Below are 17641 nucleotides of genomic sequence, written 5' to 3'. Positions count from 1 at the left end.
TGAGCTGCTGCTATTCACACTGGGCCCTCTAAGGCCTTAAAGGGGAGGGGGGACATCAGGGATGATTGTCATTTGCAGGGTCCCTCAAGGCCGATTCTCCCACTCAACCAGGACAAGTAGTTGGGAGACATATCCAATGTGATATGGACGGGTGGTCCAGCTTCATTCTTTCTGGAAATTCTAGACAAGGAGACTGAAGGACCTGTGCTAGAGAAGATGGATGGGGAGTTGGGGAGATAGCATTGGTTGGGGAGAGAAAGAACAAGGTGCGTGGACTGAGTGTTGACAGGTCGCTTTGCCTGAATCGAGATCACACCCACCAGTTTCACTGCCCAAATAATTTTTCTGGACCAGGCACTAACTGTAATTCCGCAGTGTTATTTTGGGGATGGAAGTTTTGTAATGTGGAAATGTTCTCTAGGAAATAACATATTACCCACACCCCCAAAGTAAAACCTTATTAGATTTTCTTTCTTTCTTTCTTTCTTTTATTTTTTCAGAGTGCTATGGGTTTGATCTCCCTACTCTGGGATGCAAGAAAGAGGACTGTAATTTTGAGCTGGGGTCTATTTATCCAGGTATCCAGTTTGAGTGATACCTGGTGGAGTTAATTGTAGCCCCCCAAGTGCTTTATCATATTTAATAGGGTTCTAATTCCAGCTCCCTTCTCACTAGGGAATTGAACAATTTTAGCCAAGCAAGTTCTGTTTCTGTTTGAATTCTTTTTTCATCTTCTTGGTTCTGTATCTTTTACTATATCCCCCGTTGCTGTAGCAGATCACCTACTTTTGAATGGTTGCTTCCATTTATACTAATTGTAAAAATTTCTCAGTCTCTCATGTAGCAATTTCTTAAAGTTTTCCCTCTAAGTACAGATTCTCCATTAACTATATTTCTGTCGCTTCAGCTACTGCTGTTTATAATAGCTACTATACAGGTCCATGCAATACTAAACCATTTGTGTATACATTCTATGAATTTTCTGTGAAATTACCTATAACCCCAAGAACATTATCTTTTTATAGACCATAGCTTTACTCTGTCTCACTGCTTTGTGTGTTCTCTGAGTTGTGAAGCACTGGGAAGGTTTTTATAGTTTCCTTTTTTTTTTTTTTCATAACAAGAGAATAACTCCTCATTTTAGTAGTAACCAGAAAAGTTTTCCCTACTGTAAAGAATTCATATCCCGTATATTATGTCTGGGTTACTTTTTCATCTCTGCATGCTTTTCCAAAACTTCACATTCACATCAATACAGATGTATGAAATATAAGTGCAGCAAGAACACAGAATTAAATGACTTGAGCCCATTGCATATTTTAATTAGCAATTTTATTTTTAATTTGAAAATGGGGCATCAGAATGAGCAATCCAACATGTTCCAAGAGAGATTTTGAGTCTGCCTCCCGTGGGACGATCTGTGATCTTTCAGTAGAAGAACTTTGACAGTGAAGAAAACTGTTTTCTGTACTGTCCAGCTTCTCATCTGAATTGAGATTCAGCTTGGAATAGACTAAACTTCTTGTCTGGGCCTTTTGGGATGAATTGGGTGAAGTTAGAACTAAGTAAACTAAGTATTAGGATAAGTAAGCCTACCTAATGCAGTAGATACACCCCCCCACACACACACAGAGGATACTTCTCATCTTGTACCTCAGTGACATTATTCCCAGATGCGTGGCTTCTGTGTGGCTAGTGAGGGACTTAAACTCCCTCCATCTTGTGGCCATTCCTTCCCTAGGTCTCCAGCTCCTCTTGGTTCGACTGGAAGAAGGAAAAGGAAATGTAGGATTCTAGGGAAGAGGATTTGATGGACCAGAACTATAAGTGGAGTACCTCTCCTCTGCCCAACATCGTTGTCTGGAACTCAGATGCAGGTATTCACTCCAAGGACAGCTGGAAAGGTCATCTACCCAACTGCCCAGGAGGAAAAGGAAATGGGTCTCACAGTGTACAGCAATCTCTGCCGCCAGAACAGCCGAGTGACTTTCACCGCTTCCTTCAAGTTGTCCCTGTACACGATCTCCTCCTTGTCCAATCCTCCAAGATAAGGACAGGGCAGCAGGCACATGTCCTTTCTGCCATTTCAATCCGCCATGTCACTCCTGAAAGGGACAGGACAACATCTGTGCGTTGAGCATCTGTTATGTGCCAGGCACTGTACCAGGGAATGTAGACATAGGAGGGAGTGCCCTTGCTCAGGAGGATGTGGGAACATCTTGGTGACAATGGAAAGATACCGTCTCCTGAAGCATCATCAGGGAGGCTTTCTAAGGAGAATCAATAGGGAAAGAGAAATCATTCTAGAACACATTTCCCTTGTTAACACCCTTCCATTGGTGCTCTCCACCTTCCCCTGTTACCACGCGCCATTGACAAAATGATCAGTCTGCATTGCTTAAGCTAACTGATGCACTTCTTCATGATCTGCCCCTGCTTGCCGCTTGTGTCTCACCGTCTTCCTTCACATTCCAACAGGGCTGCAGGGCCAGTCATTTTCTGGATGTCCTTTGCCTTCTTTTACCTCTGGGTTATGATGAACTCATGTGTCCCCCTTAAAACTCACTCTCATCCCTTTTGCTTGGAGAATCATTTTCTTACTTAGGTCTCAACCTGGGTTTCATTTCTTTTAGGAATCCCACCTTGCCCTTGTCCTATCCCCAAGCTTGAGACAGGAGTTCCTCTGCTAGCTTTCTGCAGGATTATTGTGATCCTTGATGTCTGGCTGTTTAGTGTCTGCACTTTCCAAGCCCTGGGTTTGCCTGGTGTGTTACGCTATCTTTAACAGCTGGTATAACTCAGGGCCCATAGTAAGTGCTCATTGAATAGGCAAAGCACACCTAGGGCTGTGCTCTCAAAGTCATGGTTTCCGTTTCTATGACGTATGGCTCTTCCCATCCCATTTGTAATTTTTTTTGGGGGGGGTGATTCCCGGGATTGAACTTAGGGCATGCAACCACTGAGCCACATTCCCAGCCCTATTTTGTATTTTATTTAGAGACAGGGTCTCCCTAAGTTGCTTAGCACCTTGTTTTTGCTGAGGTGGCTTTGAACTCATGATCCTCCTGCCTTAGCCTCTGGAGCCATTGGGATTACAGGTGTGTACCACTGCACCTGGCTCCCATTTGTAATTCACACCACAAGGAAAAACAATGAATTTTCATCACAAACTCTTCTGATTTCTTGTTGTTACTTTCTGTTTTCTTTTGTGTTTTTCTTAAAACGTTTCACTGAAAGTGTTGACTCTCACCAGCCCAGAGTTGCTTGGCTTGATGAATCGTTCCTGGGTCCATCACTCAGTATTCTGAATGCTAGCACATGCTGCATATCATTTGGTTGCCGGAACCCAGGAAAACCCAGTCTTTCCCAGTTGGTGAGGACTTTGTCTTCAACAAACACATCTGAACAGTCCAAACTGAAACCCGAGAGGGAGGAGGCATTCTGAGGATTTGGGGACATGGGAGCCTGACACTGATTGGGGCTTGCTGCCCATGCTTAATGAGGAGGGAGATAGATCTTTGTAGAGATCAGCACTCCTGGACCTGTTAAGCTGGTACGTCCCAAGGGAAGACAGAGTCCTATCTGAGAACACAGCTGGGCAAGGACTGATTGACTGCATTAGGACAGGCTGGTGAGAGTCACCACTTTCAGTGAAATGTGAAGGGTATCCATTCCTGTTGGGAAGTGTAGAACAATGTCATGAATCCTGAGAAGCCGTCTATGTGATGACTGCAGAACTCTGGGTCACTTTATTGATTCCTCAGGCATTCATTCATTCTTCATTTATTCATTCATTCAAGAAATGTGTCCTGTTAGAGATGCTGAGGATACAGAGGTGAACAGGACAGGAAAAACCCTTACCCTTTTCTAATGACGAAGAGAGAAACTAAACTAATACATGGACCAGGTGCAGGGGCACACGCCTGTAATCCCAGCAGCTTGGGAGGCTGAGGCAGGAGGATCTTGAGTTCAAATTCAGCCTCAGCAAGAGTGAGGTGCTAAGCAACTCACTGAGACCCTGTCTCTAAATAAAATACAAAACAGGACTGGGGATGTGACTTGGTGGTCAAGTGCCCCTGAGTTCAATCTCTGCCCCCCCCCACACACCCAAAAAACCCAAATACACAGAAAGTAAAATCAGATCAGTCTCCATGGTGAGGCCATATATCTACTGCAGATAGAAGACTTGAGCCCCTCTTCTTAGTCCGAGTCCAGGTGCTCTTCTCATTTATAGGTCCCCTCACCCTCTCACGATTCCGAGTGTGCTCTGCAAGTCCATATCCACACACCTTCCCCCTCCTACTCCTAGCAAGAAGCAGCTGCTCTGCAAGGCCCGTGTCAGCCCATTCTTCATCCTTCCTGGACCTATGAGCAAGAAGTCAGGCCATCAAAAACAGCTGGAGCAGAACCGGGCATCATTTGTGTTCCATCTGTCAGGCTTTACCCGGCTCCTGGGCTTTGCACCCTCTCCTTCCTGAGCTGAATCTGCTCGGCTGCCAGATCTGCAGGTCAGCTCTGCCCCAGGATCTGGGATCAATTCTGGCTTCAAGCAGGAAGAGTTTAATCTGCTGCAGTCCAACAGTGTTGATTTGGTCTTGTCACCCTGGCTGCTTGCTTGTTGTTTCTAATCTTGTGACTCATTCTGACAAGTGAATAGTCTGATGCACGCCTCCATCCCTAAGTTATTTTCCTGGTACTCAGGTCCTCAGAATCTGAGGACACTCCTTCTTTAGACAAGTGTCCTGCTGTGGCCTCCAATCCCTTGGGGAGTACGTCTTGCTCTTTGACCTTGCTCCTTGTGAACAGACATCCCCGTGGGTGCCTTCCTGACTGCTAGGACTTCTGAGTTTTGCCCGTATTGGGCTATTTCTTCCATGTATCTCTCTGCCCACCCACCTTGCTGATGACTCCTAATATTTCCCACTGAAGCCCCAGAGCTAACTTCTTGCCTTCACTCTCCTGAGGTCTCCTACACTGTCAAGTTCTGTGTTCCTCCCCCAGGACTGATGGTTCTCCTCACCCCTTGGGATAGGCCCTGCCTGAGTAGATGAGTCTAATTCCAGATCTCAGAAGCCTACTGTCTTTCCTGTCCTAATGCCGTCAATCAGTCCATGCCCTGCTCTGTTCTCAGATAGGACTCTGTCTTCCCTTGGGACATACCATCTTTCTTCCATCTTTTATGTTTCCCCAGAGCTCTCAGTGAGATAATCAAGAAGACTCAGGGCATCAGATAAACAGGGTACAGAGAGGACTGATGGAGTCCCCTTAGCTATTGTTGTGGGGAGAGAGGACCCAAACAACAGAAAACCCTCAACAGAAGGCCAGGGCAGCTGTAAGTAAGACATGGCAGCCTTGTTGAGTAGGGATCTCAAATCCCCGTGGTCTGAGGACAGATGTCCCCTAAACCCACATGCAGCCTGATTTACATTGGATGGTTAGTTCTGCCATGAGAAGGTTATCTTGCTGGTGCTGGAAGCAAGGAGGCCAGTGGGCACCCTCTTCTCTGAAGGGAGAGAGGACCCCGTCTCAGAAGAGAGTGCTGATCCTTACCTCAAAGAGATTCTGCACATGCCTAGCATTTGCCAGCCCCATTCTAACAGTGCTGAGGTATATCTCTTGCTTCTTCTTTACCTGATCTGACCCTAGTTTTTCCCCCTTCTGGTTTCCTATTTGTTGCAGCCAAGCCTACAGTTTTGGCGCCTCGGTTTACCTGCTTCCAACTTTCTTCTTTTTTCCCCCTGATATGGCATTCATTCATTCATTTACTCAAACTCCAAATTCCAAGGAGCTTATCGTCTAGAGAGAAGACAATGACACAAACAGTTGTTGGATAGGATAAATGTTACACAGGGAAACTGGAAGATGCTGTGGAAAGGTAACCACTTCCTCTGGTGGGTCTGGGAATGGTTTCTAGAGGAAGAGACTTTATCTGTCCTTTGGAAGCAAGGCAACAGGACTCCGAGGGCTGGTGTGGAGGACAGAAGAGTGTTTCTGGCTTTTGGAATAGCATGGACAGAGATTCTGAGGCAGGCAGGGGTTTATCCCCATCTTTCCTCTGGGATTGGCATGGCCCAAACAGTCTACCCAGCAACCAGCTGAAGACTCTGTACGTCTAAGAATCTTCCTTTTTGTGCCATGTCATGGAAACAGTATGGAAACATCCTGCAATTCCAGGATCCGCCCCTGTCTTGACTTTGGGTCTTGGGGTTGCAGGGAGGGTACCTGAGGGATACTGTATCTTTACTTTCCATGCTTAGCTTAAGTGGATGGGAAGTGAGTGTTTGTGACTTTGGGAAGGTCATCCAAGATCTTGACATTCCTCTCCTCCTCAACCCTGACTCTGCCACAGGCTTCAGAGGTATGGCTCTGTGTCTAGTGCAGTGCCTGGCTCATAGTAAGCATTCCACAAACGCTAGCTGATTTGATTAGATTTGATCTGGGTCAATGTAAATAGGTGCAGGAGGAGAAACAGAAGAGAGAAATCAAAGGATGATGACTATAAGGGGAGCAGTGATGTAATTTTAACCTGAAAATTATCTGTAAATAGACTACACAGTTTATTCAAGCCTCAGTCTTTCATAATCTAATTATATGCAAATGTCCCTGTGGTCTTTCTTACCATCTTGTATGCCTAGATAGAGCATTTTGAAGACTCTGATTGACGCTCCTAAAGGTAAGAGAGGAAAAAAGAAGGGATTTAGATTCCTGGAGTTGATGGGCAGTAGCAGTCCTTTAATACAGTGGTCCCTCCTCTCATGGAGATGCCCTCTTCATTATCCCTTTTTCTTCCAGGTAGGCTATGGGCACTACCTTATTCCATTTGGGGGGATCACCAAGATAGAAATGCCTAATATTGGGGCAAAACTGCAATTCCTCTGGTTGATTCGAGTCTTGCCTTTCAAAATATCTTTGCATAAATCTGATTCTTTTTCCATATGATTTCCTCTCAAATGTTTGGAGATCCCATTGGGCCTTCCGTGATTGAGAACTATTTGCACTTCCTACTGTGTTATGGAACCCTATGCTGCCAGCTCAGCTCTGTTCAGACTCTGGGACTCTGAGAAAAAATGTGGAGGACCCCCGAGTAGCAGGCAGCCTTGTCGCTGTCACTGCACCCCCTCACAGCCCAGTCACTTCTATCCATGATGAGTGAGTGAGCTTCCATGACCGAGGCTTAATTGTTCCCAAACACCAAGGTTTCTGTTGCAGCCCCCTTTGGGGATCCAACGCCTTGAATTGGAGCCTGGTCTTACCTCACAAGGCCTCCTTCAGAATGGAGCCAAACCTCTGTCCCTATGGATGAGTCCCTAGTATTTGATGCCAAGTACTTCTGCCTGCCTTCTCCTTGGCCTCCTGCCTGCTGTCGGACTCCACTGACCCTGTCTGGCCCTGCCTTGGACATTAACTTCCTGCTTGACCTCAGATTCCCTATTTCCTAGCCTGAAGATTGAATGGATTTGAGTGTATAGGTGGTTATAAAAACCAGATCCGTTTTAGAATCACCAGGTCCAAACTTTGTACATGGGCTGGGGGTATAGCTCAGCTGGTAGAGTGCTTGCCTTGCATGTACAAGGCCCTGGGTTCAGTCCCAACACCAAACAAACAAACAAATAAATAAAATTAAACAACTTTGTATAGTACCCACATAGGGGTCAGGACTAGGATAAGGAATGTAAAATGTAAGGCAGTGTTATAGTTTGAATATGAGGTGTCCTCCCCAAGCTCCTGTGTTAATTCAGGAATATTCCAGAGGTGAAATGATTAGATTATAAGAACGGTGACTTAATCAGTCCATTTCATTTGGATGGACTAACGGGGTGGTAACTGTAGGCAGGTAGGGTGTGGCTGGAGGAGGTGGGTCACTGAGGCCACGCCTTGGAAGGTTTCATCTGCTCTGTTGAAAACATCCCCCCAAACACCCTGTTTCCTGGTTGCCATGAGCTGACAGCCTTCTTCTGCTTTGCCCTTCTGCCATGATGTTCCACTTCTGGGCAATGGAACCTGCTGACTGTGGACTGAACCTTTGAGACTGTGAGTCAATATAAACTTTTTTCTCCTCTAAACTTGCCCGGTCAGGTGTTTTGGTCAAAGAGATGAAAAGCTGACTAACAGGGACAACATCCCTCTCAGGGGGCCACCTGGCATTTGTAGGACCTACAGAGTGACTGTCTCCTTATATTTATACTCTAGGATCTTTGTTTTAGTCCTAGCCCTACCTGTATCAAGGCCACACCGCCAGACATTTTGATCTATTTGATCCAGGAAGAGGTCCCGATATTGGTATTTTAAAAACTAAGTAAGGGATTAATATGTGCAATCAGGGTTGGGAATCCCTGGATGGATGACATCTTAGGAGTCTGTGACCCAAGTGGGTGTTCTTAAGACCCTGAGACTCTGAACAGTACTTCTCAGATTCGTGTTGGCTTTCGGACTTTGCCGGTCACTTGTGATGCTCTACTCTTTCCAGGTAGGTCTGTCTTGTTTCCAGATTCCAGCCAGGCTTAGTGTGATCTGTCTCCTTCCTAACCAGGATTTTGTCCTGACCAACTTTTCTCTTTTTTCAGGCAAAGTCTCCCTTAGATAACCAAGGTTCCAAATTTGCTATTCTGTTAGCTGTCCTTTGGGCATGTGTCAGTTGTTTGTGTCCCTTTTACATGATGTGATTTAAAAAGTTTACAATACTATAGTGTTTCAGTACACTCAGATTTCATTCATTTAACAGGCATGTACTGAGAACCTGTTGTGTGCCCTGCTCAGGGCACTTGCCAAAGAGTACAAAGATATGATGTATGTGATATTCTTCATGACTAGACTAGCTTATGTAGATCAGAATTTCCCCAAGTGTACTCTGTTAACAGATGTTATGCAAAAGCAAAAGCAAAACAAAATAAAAAAACAAAAAGCATTCCCCGGTCAAAGAATTTAGGAAGACTTGGGTTAAAATAAACAGGTTTCTTTATTGAAGGACTTCTCAGGCTCTTTAATATGCTAATATGAACTGTGCAGCTCTACGAAGGAGCCCAGTAAAATGCAATGCCCAAATTTATTTAACAACCAAATTCCCATTTCACATGAAATATTCCAGAAGATTCTTTGAGAAATGCTGCCATAGATCATAGAATGCTGAATCTGGAATCAACCTTAATTTTAGATATGAGAACTCTATTAACATGACCCAAGGTTACATTAGCTATTTGAGCAGTCATTCATTCTATCGACCCATTGGGAATTCTTGACTGGCTAAATTGCTTGGGTCTTTTTTCAACCAACCATCAGCAGGTCTTTCCCTTTTGGAACTCGGGCTGTTGACATTTTTGGAATCTGAACATAGGACCTATCAAGTTTAACTTTATTGATTTTTGGACTGCAGTTAAAGACTGTTGAGATCTTTTTGATCTGAATCCTGCCAGCCTACATATCAACTAGGCTTCTCCTCTGGGTCATACTTACTTGTAAGTAGGCCTTCTTTGTCTTTGTGCAAGCCTCTGAAGAACAAGCTGAGGGAGACGGATCCCTATATCACAGGACGAGGGACTTCCCTTGGAATGGCCCTGATTCTTCAATCAGTACTGTTTAGTGATTCAACACGTCCACCGAGCTGAGCCATCTCTGGGCCCACGACTCTTCATTCAGGTAAAGGGATAATGTGAGCGGTTTTGAGAAACCCTTCAAGGAAATCCATATTCCCTTGACCTACCAGTCTCATAATGCTTCTCCCTAAAAAGAAAATAAAGTTAATTTGTCATGAGTCTTTCAAAAAAGATTATTTTATTTTTGTGATTTTAAAAGTAACTGATGCTCATTATAGAAAATGTAGGAAATATAGAAAAAAATGCCTAGATTAAAAAGAAAATTAAAACTACCCAGCATTTTTTTTTACTATGTCTTCTTTCAGTCTTTTATTAGAGACATGTATGGATTTATTAAAAAATGTTTATTGAGTGTCTTCTATGTGTCAAGCATTGTGTTCTAGGCACAGCAATAAACAAGAGACCCTCTGCCTCTGCCCAAATCCTGCCCTCAAGGAGCTTACATTCTGGTAGACACAAACAAATAAATAAAATCTTTATCAAAAGATCCTTTAAAAATTCCTGCTTTTCTCCCTCAACTTGGCATTATAGCAGGAATTATATAATGTATGATATAAAGATAAATCATGTTATATGCTACAATGTGTGTGTGTATAATATATATGTAATGAATATATTCCTGGAATGATTCCTATGTAGATCCTCTTTTCCTTACTAAATGGTCCCAACTGGTTCTAATAGCTCAATCTAGAATTTTGTTGGAGTTGGTATGAAGCTTATGGTTTTCAGAATGTAGCTTTTACTTTTTTTTTTTAATTGGGACGAATGTGCTTATCTCCAATCTCTTAGTACCTTTTTCACTATTTGTGCAAGATTATACATTTTGGTTTCCCAGTCCTACCTGCCTGCGAGATAATTTGCCTCAGCTTGAAGACTTGAGCTCATTTATAGGTATTCTCACTATCTCTACCCAACTTTGGTCTATTCCGACCTGGCTTTATTTCTTCCTTCCCAGATGGAAAAGTGGATTTCTTGGTAGACGGATGTTTTTGTTTGTAGGTGTCCCCAAAAAGCTCATGTGTGAGACAATTCAAGAATGTTTGGAGGGGAAATGATTGGTTGATAGCCTTAACCTAATCAGTGAATTAATCCCTGGAGGGATTAACTGAATGATAACTGGAGGCAGGTGGGTTGTGGCTGGAGGAAGTGTTCATTGGGAACATAACTATGGGATATGTATTTTGTATTTGGGGAGTGGAGTCTTTCTCTCTCTGCTTTCTGATCATTATGTGAGCCACTTCCCTCCACTACACTCTTCTACCAAGATGTCCTGTCTCACCTTGAGCCCCAAGGAATGGAGGCTGCCTTCTATGAATGGAGACTTATAAAACCATGAGCTCCCAAGGAAACTTTTCCTCCTCTAAAATTGTTCTTGTGGGGTCCTTTAGACAAAGCAGGGGTAGAGTAAAAGATGTTGCAAGGTTCTGCTCTCTCTGCTGTCCAGGACCATTATGCCATCTGCTCCAAATAATCACCTCTTCTCCCTTTGTTTTTTACACTGCACTTGAGGAGGAGAAAAGATTACTGAGGGAACTGAAGGAAAACCCTTTCATTTTCATTGTCTCAATAGTTCTCCTTTTTCAAAAAATTCCCGAAAATATTCTTGTGGGGCTGAGTAAGTATTATGCTACCCTTTTGTATTCGTCGACGGCTCCATTTTACAAATAAGGAAACTGAGGCTTGTGTTCAGTAGAGGTATTGCATAAACCCAGTCCCCAAAGAATTTTGGTATTCATTTAAGACAACCTTATAGTTATCTGAGGGAAAAAAAAAAAAAATCCTACAAGAAAAAGATCACTAGGGTAGAAAAAGGACCTCAGGAGAAATTTAATTGAGAACCCCTCTCATGGGGAGAGGACAATGGATTTCACTGAATGAGCCCCAGATTGTAGCAAGTTTTCCCTGGTTGCAGACATCCCACGGGGACCATTCTGGTCTGTTCTGCTTGGGGGAATGGCAACACCCACCCCCTTCGCCTTCAGCTCTGGGCTCCACATAGGAAGCCAAACAGCTGGTTCTTCTCCATATGCAGCCACCCCGGCCCTACTCTCTTCATTAACTGAAACCCTTCCTCAGGGGAGCAGCTGACAGCTCCCTTTGATTGGCTATTGACAGTCATGCTGAGGCTTCTAAGTAGCTCCTTGTTAACCTTGAAAGATGACTATTTCAGGATTTTTTTTTTTTTTGAGTCTCTTTCACTACCTGCGACAGACACAGATGATTTAAGAGGTGAGCAGAAAGGAATTCTGTGACCTTCAGAAGAGATAACCCCAGAATTAGTGGACACAGATGAATCGCTCCAAGACTTGTCCGTGGCTTGACTCTCTTTATGTCCTGGCTCTATCCCCAGTCCATTGTGTCAGGTAAGAGGTTTCATGTCACCCTCTGAAGGGCTGGGGTTCCCAGGAGACCTCCGAAGGCATCTACAAAACTATTTCTCTGTAAACAGCCTTTACAAATGCTGTGTTAGTAACAGATCTGGGTAGATGCCATTTTGGCATTGAAAGTGCCACCTCTGAGGGCAAAGGCTGTGTGAGTAAGCACATAAAACACAAAAATCAAGTTAATTTAGTCTATTTAAATGTATAAATAAATAAAGCCATTTCACTTGTGCATTTTCTAAACCAAGACCAGGAAACATAAAATTCTCTGTAATAAATAATAAACTTAAACTTTAGCTCCATTTTATAGCCAGGAGAGTCAGAAAAAAAAGGCTTAAAAAAAAAGGAGGAAAGATGGTGTTGGGGATGTGTGAGTGTTGTGGGGAGATTGGAGATGTGTACAGAAGAGGAGAAGGAAAGAGATAAGGCACGTAGCCACCATCTCTATGATATTGCCTCCTTGGTCTCTCTGAAATCATAGCCATCCATTAATTAATACTTGGAGGGGTTATTGACTCTAAATTACACAGGGACCCCAAGAAGGAGGATCAATTCAAGACTAACCTAGGTTTGCAGATGAACAAGGTAGTTTATATATCATTAACTGCTGTACCAGTAGAACTCTGGTTCCATCCTGTTTGAGATGCCCCTGGACAGGAGGTTCTGATACTCTCTGAACCGTCTTCTCTTACCGACTAGATCAGCACTGACCACAAGTGTCCTGTAGCTTCTGCTAGTGTGATTTGGACCCATCACTTCTTTGCAACAGAACTGTAGTCTGACTCCAACTGTTCACCCTAGAGTGTACAGATGTCTCCCCGTGTTTCTTAGACATTAGCTGTTTCTGCTTCGATTGCTGCCACACATATTCATGCAAATGCAGGAATTTCAGGAGATACTATTCTCTTACAATGAAAACCTGTTCTATGAATGCCTTCTGCAATAAAATGCCTCTACAGAATGGCTGTGAATGTCTTCCCCAGCTGTCATAGAAGGGGGTTTTATCGTCTTCCATGGGTTTAGATAGGAAAAGAAACTTTGGGGTGAAGAAACTGCCTGGAAGACTTTCCTCTTCCATTAGCAGCTCTTTCTTCTATGATTGCATCACCCTGTGTCCAACCATCAAATTAATACTTGAAGAGTATTGAAAGTTTGTTGTCATTGACTATTTCTTTCCTATTTATACAGAGCCTGTGCAGTTCTACTTTCTCTTGATGGCTGATCTTGTTTGCCACCCTCCATTGTTGGTTCTACCAGGTCTATCATCCCTCCCACCCCAGGCCTCTTGCTAATCCAGGCCTCAAGAACTCAGCTTCCTTGGCACTTGTACTCTGGCCAAACTGGACTCCATCCAGGTCCCATTAGGCCTGAGGCTTAGACCATCTAATATTTTTAGTTCCAGGACTTTTAACTAGCACCTACCTTGGACCATGTTAATCGAACACGTTTGTTCTAACACTGGCTCTTCCTCTGCCTCTCTGGTACCTATGGCCAACTTGTAGCAGTCATTAACCTTGGTGCTTGGATTGGACTGACGCCATGGACAAAGCCATTCTCTTCTCTTCTGCCCTCATTTCCATCAAAACCAACCGCTGAACATTTACCACCATTGTTTGTAGCTGTGTCTCCTTTGAGCTCCTGAGGATGAGGCCTTCCTTACACAGTAGAGATATGTGTGCATGCAACCAGATTTGTTTATTGATCTTTAATCTCCATGGGGTTGTAAGAGCATGATGTGGACCAGAAAAGAGATGTGTTTTCTCAAACTTAGAAGGATTTCAGAGGGAATGAAATCATTAGAATTCTCCGAGGTTTGGCTAAATAACATGATCCCCTTGGCCAGTGTAGAAACAGTCCCAGGCCAATGCTTATCAAACTTTAATGTGCAGAAAAATCATCTGTAAATCTTCTTAGACAGATTCTGATTCACCAGGTCTTGGGCCCAAGAACAAGCCTCCAGGTGAAGCCAATACCACTGGTTCTGCCAATCTGGACTACCACACTTTGAGTAGTGAGGAAACAAGAGTTTCTCTCCCACTAGGCTGCAGATTTATTCACATCACATTCCTCTTAGCTACCTGAGACTCATCATTTGTAAAATCTAAGTATGAAATTGTAATGCTCTCTGTAATGTGCTATATCCTGCTCATCTCTAATGTCACTTCTTTTCAAAAATCTTCCCCAGTTCTCCAAAGGAAGTTCTCATACTGAGCATCTTTTACGCTTCAATTCAATTCAGCTTAGAACAGTTCAATTCAATTCAATTCAATTCAATTCAGAAGACTTCACTGAATATTTTTTTCCAGGCAGCAAGTTTCTTTCTTTGGGACTGAGTAGACAATGATGCCATTAACAAAGGGAGAAGGATGACTTATACAAATAGAAGAGTAGACTTGAGAGACACTGAGTTCATATTTACCATACTGTGGTAGAGAGGTGGAGAGATTGCATGGCATGGTACCCTTAAGAGTGTGTTTGGAACTCAGCCTCAGTGTTCACAAACTGCATGATCTTAGACAAGTTACTTATGTCTCTATGCCCTGGTTCCTCATTTTTCAGATAAGCATAATAATAGTACCCACTTCATAGGGCTGTTATGTTGTTAGGAGAATAAAATGAGATAATGTTTGTAAAGTACTTAGAATACTATTGGCACATAGTATTTTGAAGAAATGTTATTCAACAAATATATGTTCTTGGAGGTATTGAGAAAACTCTGGGTAGAAGATAGGGACTTGGGAGTTGCTGGTATTTAGGTGTGATCAAGACCTAGGCGCAAATGAGGGTGTGTATTTTCTACAGAGACTGTGCTGCATGGCCACCATGGCTGGGTAGGGCATGTGGATAGTGCATGTTCTCCTTTGGAAACATCTCTGAGAAGCTGCGAGTTGCATCACTGCCCTATACTGGACAAGTGCTGGTGGATTGCTATGCAGGGATTGGTTATTTTACATTGCCCTTCCTAGTTCATGCTGGTGCTGCCTTTGTCCACACCTGTGAGTGGAACCCCCATGCTGTAGTCACTCTGAGAAATAATCTGGAGATTAACGGAGTAGCAGATTGGTGCCAAATACACTTTGGGGATAACAGGAAGCTCTCCAACACTACACATAGGGTGAACCTGGGTCTGGTTCCCAGTTCAGAATAAGTCTGGACCATTGCCTGTCGGGTGTTAACGATGGGATATTGGGGGCATTTTGCATGTCCATCAAAATGTGGAATCTTTCCCAGGAAAGAATCTCCAGCCTCCTGGAAGCAGCAAAATGGAGAAAGGACATTGGCCTTATCCTCAGAAAATTATCACCAATGAATGGGAAAATGGAACTAACCAGAGATTTTAGGAGGAAACTGCTTTCACAAGCCACCAACCTAGAGTGGCAAAGGTGGGCAGAATCGGCAGAAACTCAAATTGCCGCTCTTCTCAGCAAGCGCATGGGAAACCATGGAAGACACAGATTCTGCACATCCAACCGGTGAAACCTCATGCTCACTGTGTGGATCACATAGTTCTGGATCTGGAATGTCGCCCTGGTCCTATAGTTGGCTAGAGGAGGTAGGTTCAGTGAGTGACACAAGGGATCCCAGGGGCCTTTAATGCTTCAGCTCAGGCTGGTCTCAATTTTTTTGTGGAGATCTTTTAAAATATTTTGTGGCTTGAAAGTAGACTCTAGACCCACCCAAAAAATTTAATTTGTCTTCCACTGATCACATTGGGAATGTGCTAAATATCTAGGAAAAACAGATAGCTTATTAGAATAAGGTTCATCTGTGTAATCATTAAAAAAAAAAAAAAGACCTAGGAGCAAAAGATATTTTCCAGGGAGAATGTAAACTACAGATTGAGTGGCAAAGAGGGAAGAAATGAATTCTTTAGGGAATACCAATTTTTAAGGGGTAGAAAGAGGAAGGGGGCATAATGAAGGAGACTAAAGAGTAGTTTCTGAAGAAAAGATGACCCAGGAGAAAATGAGATTAGAAGCCAAATAAGTAGAGAATTTCGAGAAAGGGGTAGTGGTTAATAATGGGAAATGCCATAGCAACATCAAATAAGAACAGGAATAAAACAAAGCCATTTGTTCTGATGGCTAAGAAAGCATGTTTCAGGCTACATGCAATTCCAATTTATTTCTGCCTTCACCCACTAAGCCATGAGTCTTCAATGTAAGGGGCCAAATTTATTATTCAGCCTTGTATACCCAGGGGCTAGCACATGCCTGCAGCATATCAGCACTTTCTCACTGTTGCTCAAATATTATTTTTGTTGCTAGACTCTCTAATGACACCTGATTCTTGGTCCACTTCACCCTTCCTGTCTATTGAATAATGAGACAGTAAACAAAGTTGAAAGAATCTCATTTCCTGTCCTGTCCTTTCTTCTTGGGGGACCCCAAGGAGACACCAGGCCAGTATTTCTTAGCACAGAGCATCCTTTTATGGTGAGACTAAGTCATTGCAGAAGGCCAGATGAAGTCCTATGAAGCCAAGGATGGGGGTAGCTGGCTGGTAAAAATCTCAGGAGGGACTATCAATCAGCTCAGTATTTATTTACAGCATCACCAGACAGAGATGACAGCTCTTCCTTTTAGCCCAAAGTGCAATAGCAAAGTTCCACAATTCTGTCTGCCACCAAGGGTTCTCTGGTGATAGTCATCCTACTCCCAGGAGACCCCCTGGCCACGGAGGGAGCTATTTCTCTAATGGGTAGCACACTGGGCCTGAAGACCTTTAATTCTCCTCCCAACTTCAAGATTGCAGGAGCCTAGGCAGCCACTGAAGGTTAGTGACCGCAGAGCTCCGTGTCTCCAGGTGAGGTCTGGTGAGGCAGAGTGGGGAAGTGCTTGGTGTTTACTTCCAGGCGGGCTCTTCAGACTCCTGCAGGATTGGAGGAGAAATGGAGACTGGCAAAGAGAAGGGAGGGCGTTCTGAGGAAGGAGTCGGGGAGAGTGTGGGCTACAGACTGCTGAGCCCCTGCTGAGAAATTGTAATTCCTCAGGCCCCCCATGGACCAGATGGAGGGAGGGAGGTAGGGGAGGGGGGCGGGCTGGAAGGAGCAGGGAGCTCTGACTCATTCTGGTGTTGACAAATAGACTGGATTCCTTTCACGCGGCTGGACTTTGCCCTTTCAGGATGTACAGCCAGCGTCAGCACAGTGCTAATGGGGCTTTGAGAGTCTCCTCTTGATGAGCACGTCCCAGAAAGCAGGTATTAGCCATTTCTGCTGGGGAGGCAATGAAGGCATTTGCAGCTGAAATCGGCTTTCCCGGCTGCCCTAATAAAGCAGAGACTTTCAAAGCCCCATTAGCAGTGTGCTGACTGCAGCTTTACATCGGTACTAGCCCAGTTCAGGGGAGGGGGGCACAGGGCACTCATATCCCAGGCCTCAAGGAACAAACTGCCTGGGACCAAAGGGGTCTTCATTTCTGTCGAGAGATTGTGAGCTCCTCAAGAGAGAGACCTTGCCTTCTCCTCCTTGGGAGCCTGGTGTGGTAGCCAGCACAAAATAGACTCAACAAATGTTTATGGAGTTGATAGATGTGTTTGGAAGGGGTCATCTGCTAAAAGGAGCCGGAGCATCACATTATGGATGGCTCTCAGCCTTGGTGAATGCAGAATATAAGCTTATGAGATGGATGAATGACAGGTAGGGCAAAGAGGGGGTTGGGAAGGGAA

General features: G+C 44.0%; 1 pseudogene; it reads left to right on the top strand.

The window, feature by feature from the left end:
• Nucleotides 1–14822: 14822 nt before the first annotated feature.
• On the top strand, nt 14823–15519 carry LOC143391146 (tRNA wybutosine-synthesizing protein 2 homolog; annotated as a pseudogene).
• The last annotated feature ends 2122 nt before the right edge of the window (nt 15520–17641 follow it).

Source organism: Callospermophilus lateralis, chromosome 2, assembly GCF_048772815.1.
Source record: "Callospermophilus lateralis isolate mCalLat2 chromosome 2, mCalLat2.hap1, whole genome shotgun sequence".
NCBI lineage: Eukaryota > Metazoa > Chordata > Mammalia > Rodentia > Sciuridae > Callospermophilus > Callospermophilus lateralis.
The sequence above is the reverse complement of the archived record's forward strand: the minus strand, read 5'-3'. Positions and strand labels throughout refer to the sequence as shown.